This window comes from Microcaecilia unicolor, chromosome 6 (assembly GCF_901765095.1).
Source record: "Microcaecilia unicolor chromosome 6, aMicUni1.1, whole genome shotgun sequence".
NCBI classification, from domain to species: Eukaryota; Metazoa; Chordata; class Amphibia; order Gymnophiona; family Siphonopidae; genus Microcaecilia; species Microcaecilia unicolor.
Window position 1 is genome coordinate 133,512,631 of NC_044036.1, and position 7,394 is coordinate 133,520,024.

Here is a 7,394-nt window from a genome sequence, read left to right on the forward strand (position 1 = left end):
GTGCCAGCCCTGTGGGTGAGGTGGGTGCTTGAGCACCCACAATATTAAGCAAACTCCATTACTGTGAGCAGAGAGCAATCACTTGCGTTGAGCTTAGCACCTTCAATCATTGTGAAAAGTTGGCTTCGCCTGTGGTGTATTACAGTTTGGGGACAGAAAACTTGGTAAAGGCGGTTAGCTTAGCAGGGTTTAAAAAAGGTTTAGCCGGCTTCCTAAAGGAAAATGTCCATAGACCATTATTAAAATGACTTGCGGAAAATCCACTGCTTATTTCTGGGATAAGCAGCATAAAATGTATTGAACTTTTTGGGGATCTTGACAGGTATTTGTGATCTGGATTGGCCACTTTTGGAAACAGGATGCTGGGCTTGAAGGACCTTTAGTCTGTCCCTGTGGCACTACTTATGTACTTCTGACAAATGTGATCCCTTCAGCCTCTAGTGCTTGCTGGAAACTCTCAGAAACTTTTCCTTTTCATTTGTATGTAGCGTTTCATATAGAGGGTTCCTGTGCAGAGCAGCCCTTCCTGAGTCGGCTCCAGCTTTTACGTAAGAAACTGGATCAGACCAGTGGTCCATCTAGCCCAGTATGCTGTTTCCAACAGTGGCCAATTCAGATTCTCAGATCTCTCCTCTCCCTAGCTAACATCCCTCCTGATTCTCCGTAGCCTCTGCCTTACCACTTGTTCTGTGAAGGTCTTTAACCTCATCATTCATTGATCTGCTGTGATTTCTCTTGGTTACCAGGCAGGGCTTCATATTTGCCTGACATCCTGACTAGCCTAAATTCAATTTCAAGTCCATTTTAACACGGCTACGTCCATTTTGAAATTCTTGGAATGCTCCAAAGAGTCTTTTAGAAGCTGAATCTTGAAACGTGGATCAGAATGTGGAGGGGAGCATTGGCCCTTTCAGATCCCAAGGCCCTCTACATATATGGGTTGATACAGAAAACCATGTGGTAGAACCACACACTGATGGCTGAGCATGTGGCTTCTGCGTGAGATTCACAAGAAAATATTCCACGGCAGTGCAGTAAGTTAATCAGATGAAAATTTAAAGTGTGCAGAACACACACATCAGAGAAAGCCTGCCAAATACATGTGCACTTTAAGGGCAAAGGCGGCTTCACTGAAGAAAAAAAAAGTACCAGTGCACAACTGTACATGATTTGCAATGTTGTCCTTCTACACATAAGTATCAGCCTTGCAAAAATTTCTTGCACAAAAACATTTTGCCAGCCTAATATTTGTGTAGAACATTCCACTTCCTGCGCAGATGTGTCCGAGTACTTTCATTTTCTTCAGATACATGCATGAAGCTGTGCTGTCTTTTAAATTTGCAGGCACAGAAAAAAAAAGAAAAGAAAAAACTGGCAGTAAATCCCCCAAACTGGCATTGAATCCTCTTGACTAACCCTTCTACGCCATGGACCTAGCGGTGAATTTCCCATGTTGTGTGTGTGTGTTGAATCCCAGGTTTACTTTTGTGCACTGCGGAGGAAAACCTAATGGCCTCTTTACCATTCATTTTAATAAGCTGTGCGCCTAGTTAACATCCGCGCTTGCACCAAGTAATGTGCACAAAACCCTCGCAGTAAGCACGCACTTCTGCTTGCAGTAACTTTCTGCAATGGCCTCTCAGTGTTTACAAACAGGACCTGGCACAATGCTTCCTTGCTTCCTGCTTATCTCTTCACTTTATCCCAGGGCTTAGGCGGGAGGCCAGTGACGTGGGCAGGACTTCCTGACTCCAGCAGCTCAGCAAGTCCTTTGGACATCTTGTTATCGCTCCCTCACTTATCAGAATCAACAACTGCTCCAAACTTGTGATTTTCAGAGCCCAGTAAAATGTGTTGCTTTTTCAGCAGCGGCAGCAGGAAGCTGAAATAATGCTGCTGTGGTGTGTAGTACTGTTGTGAGACAGAAGGAGTAGAATTGTGTTATTACTCTCTTGAATTGTTAGTGGTATAGACTGTGGCATCTAATTGGGTTTCTACCAGGTACTTGTGATCTGGATTGACCACTGTTGGAAGCAGGATACTGGGCTAGATGGACCATTGGTCTGACCCAGTATGGCTATTCTTATGTTCTGAGTAGATACGACGAGTGACCTTACCAAAACAGGTGAGAGACTTCCCTGTCCCAAAGAGCTTCCATTCTTCATGAAACGGGAGACATACATGACTGAGGATGGAGGAAATGGTGCAGTGGCCCCGTGGCAGGTTGCAGAGGAAGTGTTGGGTTTGAAGAGGCTTAGAGAAGGTGGGACTTTAACGGTGAGGAGAGGAGAACTGAAAGACTGTAAGCAGAAAGGGCCGAGGGGGGAGCAGCAAGGGAAGGGATTAGTAGGTGAGAGGAAACTGAGAGGGAAACCGGTGCTGAGTGCAGGGTACAGGGAGAGGCATAACCACCAGTGAGTAGAACCAGGACATCCTGGAGTTCCTGGTCAATGTTATGATGCCACTATCTCAGTACCATAAATTATGTAGGCAGCGCTGGAAAATAAGGAACTAACAAGGGGGCATGGGCTGGCCGGTGGGGCAAATTGTAGCCCAGGCACTTCCATCAGCTCTCTGCCTGCTTCACAACCCAGGGCTCAGGGCTTGGAGGTGCATAGGGAACTCTCTAGTGGGACAGGAGTGATGTCATGAGAGAGGGATGTTTGGGATTTCATTATGTGATTTTCTGATTATAGATTTTGTAAGTTGCTTTGGCTTGTATTCTCATACATGTTAATAAATAAACAATAAGCAATTTGGGAAGTTGAAAGAAAGGGGAAAAGTTGGCATAAACCCCAGAAAACATAACAACAATGAGAAAAAAATGCTTAAGCTATAGAGGCTCAATGTGACTGTCTAAAGCCCTGAGCTCATTTCCTGCCTGCTGAACAGATGCTGGTCACTGCTATGTGGGATAATATACGTGCTGAGAGATGGGCTCAAAGGTTATTTCATAGTTCTCCAAAATGGTTTCTTTTTTTCTTGTATTCTGCTTGCTGTAATCTTTCATCTCTTCTCTCTCCCACCATCTCACTGTCTGTCATAGTTTCTGCTTCTAGGTGACATCTCTTTTGTCCGTCTCTCTGCCTCTCTCACTCACTTTGAGTCTTTCACTGCCTCTCTGCCTGGTGTTCTTTCCAAATTGGTTTGTTTTGCACATACCATGACTCCTAAGCTGGCATATGTGGTGTATGATCTCTCAGTGTGGCTGTTTCTCAATCTTTTAGCTGAGGTCATGGAGTGACTTCATTGCACTCCCCCTCCTAGCAGTCTCCATTCTCCTCATCACAAACAAACCCGGGTGGGGGTGGCACAGCCCTCACTCACTTCCTGTTGAACCTAAATTTGAAAGTGTCAGGCAGGAAGTGACCTATCTCCTGTGCCTCCAGAGATCTGCTGTTGACAAATAGGAAGACCAGAAAGAGCTCTTGCAATGATAATAATAATGAAAAATAAAGCTCTGTATCATGCTGCTTTTCCCTTTCCTGTTTTGAACAAAGCATTTGGGTGTTTTCAGTTGACTTGTCCCTGCCAGTTCTTCCACTTCAGCACAGAAAAAGTAACAAATCCTAGTCATAGCAGACCAACCCCACCATGAAATATTTAAGGGCTTATGTCACAACTGGGTGAAGAATCAGTGCACAACATGGTTTGTTCAGATGTTGGTCTAGGAAGAATGTGAATTGGTTACTCAGCTACAGAGATGTGTTTCTGGAAGATTTACATATGCAGTAATAAACAATAAGCCATGAGAGGCCCATCGCAAAGAGTGAGATTTACTGACCCAGTGAGGCAGCTGAAGATCTTCCTCCGTAGTTCTCAAACTTGTCCAGGCTTTCTGGATATCCACACTGAATATGCATGAGAGAAATTTGCATGCAGTGGAAGCAGTACATGCAAATCAATCTCATGAATATTCATTGTAGATATCCTGAAAACCTGACAGGCTGGGATTCCCCCAGGATAGGTTTGGGAACCACTGCTCTTTCTGGTTTGAGGGACCAAATAAACCAATTTTCAGCTCTGTATCAAAGCTCTCTAGTTGTTGATGAAGTTTTGGGAAATATTGTGGGGAGACAGCCCCTGCAGTCCAACTCATTCTGCTGCCTTTGAAAATTGAAGGACAAAGAGAGAATTTTCCAGTGGCATCTTCAGGGTATAAATCTCTGTTCCCTCTCATCTATTACCCCCCCCCCCCCCCTTGGCATTGGTCTCCCCATTCAGCAACACACAATGCATGAGACTCTTTGAACATGGGAAGGGAAAGGGAAGGCAAAGTCCCCTTCCACTCTTCACAGAAGGCCTGATCCACCCCCTAGACAGAGATGTGAAAGGGAGTAAACCATGTTTCATCTAGTCTGACCAGCTGTTGCAGCTCTACATGTGTGTGTTAGTTGCTGAAATGCATGCACCATTCTTACCCCCCCCCCCCCCCCCCCCCTCCAGAGGATACCACAGCAAATATTGGTGTATCCCATCCACAATATAATGCGCAAAGCAGCACTGCCAACTAGTGGAGATTCAAGGCATTCCTAGACTAATATTCCATGCACTGGGAGACAACTGGGGTGCACACTTCTGTGCTGGTTATTGCACCCCAGATTAGATCCTAGACATCATACACTCTGACATAACTTGATCAGAGTGTATTGGGGGAGAGGGAGGTACCAGTGAGATCAACAAAGATCCTTCCCAGAGATATATCAGTGCAATTTATGCTCTGCTTTAAGGATGCTTCATTTGTCAAAAGGCAGAGGAAAAGCCTGAATTCATGAGTATCACAAAGCAACAATATGCAGATGATTTTTAATGAAGCCCTCTGGCTCTGCCTCTCAGCTAGTCCACCAGCCTGTTAGTCAGTACCTTCCAAACCAGCCACACTGCAGCCCCAGTCCTACTTCCAACCACACACCAAGTCTCCACAGTTAACTATTCCCATCAACCAGCCAGTCTGGCTTTCCAGCTTTCTAAGAGTTTGTGTACACTGTTACTGTCACCCATGTGCTCTCCCTCTCCCCTTTTTTCCCTCCTACTTCTTTCCCTCCCTTGCTTAGGTACGAGTGACCTGGTTTGAATGACTCTTTTCTTTCCTATTGAATATTGTAGTTCTTTTTCATTTCATTTCTTTATGTTTTTTAATTAGATTGTAAACCGCCCAGTTCTGCGAGTCAGCTTGGGCGGTATAGCAAGTTTTAATAAACAATAAACCATTCCTGACAAATAACCTTCACCTCAGCCTACTATTCACTGACCCCCCCCCCCCCCCCCCCCCCACCAAACAGCTGCCCTGCACTGCCAGCCTTCTTGTTAACTACTCACCCCCCCCCCCCCAGTTAGCCAGCCTGCCCCCAGTGGTCATCATTTCTCCTCCTCATCCAACCAGCTTGCCTGCCTGCCTGCCTCTCTCTTAAGCCAGCTGTCTCTCACCTTGCTCCACTGCTCTCTGGTGTGTCCAGTGCTATCTCCACACTGCTGATTGCAGTACCGCATGCCTGAGTCTGAGCTATAATCATGCTCTGATCTAATGAGACTTGAGATCGCAGACCATTGCAAGAGTTCTGACTCCATTTGACTCTGAGCTATCAGACATCCATGGGGTGCAGCATCTGCAGTTCTGGAAAACTTGAGGAACAGTGAGGAAAAGTGCCAGAGCTAAAAAAAAAAAAAAAAAAAAGAAAGAACTGGAACACCTCTGACTTAGTCATATGTAACATAGTAAATGATGGCAGATAACGACCAGTCTGTCCCACCTAGATTTTTTGTTTCTGGGTCTCTGTCCCTTTGGGTAGATCAAAATGGGGGGAGTTCTATAAATGGTGCTCAAAATTAGAAACTGGAAAAAAATCAACACTGAGCGAGATTCTACAAAGAGCGTGTGCACCGATTCTCACACCTAAATTTGGACGCCGGACTTACGCCTGCTGAAATCTGGTATAAATGCTGGCAACCAAGTTAGGTATGCTAAGGCCGTATTCTATAACTATATGTGCAACTTTTCAGAACGCCCTGACACGCCCATGGCCACGCCTCTGTCAGCTACATACTAGCAGAGTTAGGCGTCATGCCTTACAGAATAGATGTACATGCAAATTATTTTCTTCAATAATTGGTTAGCACCCAATTATTGATAGTTAAGGACTCACTAATTGTGCATGCATCTTGGACACATGCACAAATTTGGGCAAACAGATCTGGGCGCCATATTCAGAATCTGGATGTATCTACAGTGGGGGAAATAAGTATTTGATCCCTTGCTGATTTTGTAAGTTTGCCCACTGACAAAGACATGAGCAGCCCATAATTGAAGGGTAGGTTATTGGTAACAGTGAGAGATAGCACATCACAAATTAAATCCGGAAAAATCACATTGTGGAAAGTATATGAATTTATTTGCATTCTGCAGAGGGAAATAAGTATTTGATCCCCCACCAACCAGTAAGAGATCTGGCCCCTACAGACCAGGTAGATGCTCCAAATCAACTCGTTACCTGCATGACAGACAGCTGTCGGCAATGGTCACCTGTATGAAAGACACCTGTCCACAGACTCAGTGAATCAGTCAGACTCTAACCTCTACAAAATGGCCAAGAGCAAGGAGCTGTCTAAGGATGTCAGGGACAAGATCATACACCTGCACAAGGCTGGAATGGGCTACAAAACCATCAGTAAGACGCTGGGCGAGAAGGAGACAACTGTTGGTGCCATAGTAAGAAAATGGAAGAAGTACAAAATGACTGTCAATCGACAAAGATCTGGGGCTCCACGCAAAATCTCACCTCATGGGGTATCCTTGATCATGAGGAAGGTTAGAAATCAGCCTACAACTACAAGGGGGGAACTTGTCAATGATCTCAAGGCAGCTGGGACCACTGTCACCACGAAAACCATTGGTAACACATTACGACATAACGGATTGCAATCCTGCAGTGCCCGCAAGGTCCCCCTGCTCCGGAAGGCACATGTGACGGCCCGTCTGAAGTTTGCCAGTGAACACCTGGATGATGCCGAGAGTGATTGGGAGAAGGTGCTGTGGTCAGATGAGACAAAAATTGAGCTCTTTGGCATGAACTCAACTCGCCGTGTTTGGAGGAAGAGAAATGCTGCCTATGACCCAAAGAACACCGTCCCCACTGTCAAGCATGGAGGTGGAAATGTTATGTTTTGGGGGTGTTTCTCTGCTAAGGGCACAGGACTACTTCACCGCATCAATGGGAGAATGGATGGGGCCATGTACCGTACAATTCTGAGTGACAACCTCCTTCCCTCCGTCAGGGCCTTAAAAATGGGTCGTGGCTGGGTCTTCCAGCACGACAATGACCCAAAACATACAGCCAAGGCAACAAAGGAGTGGCTCAGGAAGAAGCACATTAGGGTCATGGAGTGGCCTAGCCAGT